Source organism: Grammomys surdaster, unplaced genomic scaffold (genome assembly GCF_004785775.1).
Source record: "Grammomys surdaster isolate TR1022 unplaced genomic scaffold, NIH_TR_1.0 174, whole genome shotgun sequence".
Classification (NCBI taxonomy): Eukaryota; Metazoa; Chordata; class Mammalia; order Rodentia; family Muridae; genus Grammomys; species Grammomys surdaster.
The window spans coordinates 4476561-4478273 of NW_021604622.1; the positions used below are offsets into that span (position 1 = coordinate 4476561).

A 1713-nucleotide genomic window follows, 5' to 3' on the forward strand; every position below is an offset into this window, starting at 1 on the left:
AGACATAGTTCATGAGGCAGGGTTTCCAAGCAGAAGTTCCTGTTATGGCTGAACCAGATATGAGGATTACAGTAGTCTTTGGGTCTAACTCCTAGGAGAGCAGGTGATTTTAGGGATAAGGAGTGGTCGACATAAAGATAGAAAAGCAGGAAAGCCTGATACAAAGATGGAAGTTGCTACTGTGGGCATCACAGCTGGATTCTGCTGGATCCCCCAGAGTAGAGTCACACTGTCGCCCTGAAGACAGGGTTATTGGTGTATTTACATCTTCTACTGTATCTTCTCCTCAGTTATGATGACACAGACAGGATTAGTGTGGCTCCTGCCCAAGGATGACATACAAATTTGTGACATTTTCCATAGTAAAACAAAATCCAGATTATGTTTGCATTCTGTATGAAGGCTCTGTGCAGAATGCTAAAGGTTCCACAGTGAGGTGGGTCTGATCTTCCCGAACTATCTAGTGCAGTAGTAGCTGAAATCAAGGTGGGTTGCCAGGGCAAGACTGGAATCATCCATCTCCTACAGAAGCTTTCTGTTTCCCCTGCAGATCCCAAGTTCCTATCTTGCTCCATACTTCACCTCACTAAACACTGTCCAAGGGGATGGGACTCAGTTAACTGGTGTGCCAGTCACAAAGTTTACTTTACACAGGTGGCAATAGTGAGAAAAGTCTGGTGCTGTACTTCGGGTAATGTCTGAGGTCATGAGGTTAAAGGGGAAAAAACATCCCTAGCCTGAAGTGATGTTCTTAATGAAGGGCGTTACATGGGTCTTGGAGGTGACTCTTTGGGTAAAAGTCTTTGTTTCACAATTATGGTGAGCTGCATTCTGACTTCCAGAACCCAAAAGCCAGCTGCAGCTGCATCTGTAACCCCAATTCTGGCCGAACAGGATTTTGGGGCTTTGCTGGCCAGCTAGTTTAGTCGCTCCAGGTTCAGTGAGTACCCCATGTCAAAAAACAAAATGGAGGGTAATAAAGAAGACATCTGACATTGACCTCTGACCTCCACCTGTGCATGCCTGGGTAAGCAGAGCCACGCCTACTGCACCCGAAAGAAAGCCATCTCTGTCAACTCCACTCAAGCTAGAGTCAATCTTTCCAGTGCACCTAAGAATGCCAACTGATCGATCTCCTCGACACTGGATAAGTGATGTCTTGCTTTATGCTATTTGGCTTTTGTTATTATAAATAATTAATACCAGATAAAGTTGGGCCATGATAAATGCTATGATAATCTATTTAGGGCAAAATAGTGAGTGCTGTGTGAAACATTGAAAATTGGATTTCTTTTTTCTACTAAGACTCTGAAACTTCAAAGGCAGCCTGATCATTATACATGGAAAAGAGTTTTCTTGGAGTGTGGCCAGCAAGACCTTGTCTTATTCAATTGTTTCTGAATTAATCTTACATAATAATCTCTGATGCCCTTGCACTGTGGCTCCCTCTAGCACGAACTGAGTGCTTCTTTTGCCAGACTGTCCCAGGAACGTTACAGGAGGTAAGACATAGCAAACAAACTGCAATGGTACGGCTGTCCTTCGTGGACAGTCGTTATTTCTGTTAGATTCTGACTGATTTACTGAGAGCCCAGAGTTCAGAGGATAGCCTTAACTAAATCTGTCAGCATAGAAATTTAAAGATTAAAACCCAGAGTCTAGAATTCCTCAGAAGATGGAGAAAATGAGTCTGTGGGAGAGGGTGACTTATGT

At 43.6% G+C, this 1713-nt stretch overlaps 1 non-coding gene across 1 annotated transcript; it reads left to right on the forward strand.

Moving 5' to 3' along the window:
* Nucleotides 1-261: 261 nt before the first annotated feature.
* Nucleotides 262-367, forward strand: LOC114621439. Its single transcript, XR_003711421.1, has one exon. It is a non-coding gene; the product is annotated as a U6 spliceosomal RNA (small nuclear RNA).
* The last annotated feature ends 1346 nt before the right edge of the window (nucleotides 368-1713 follow it).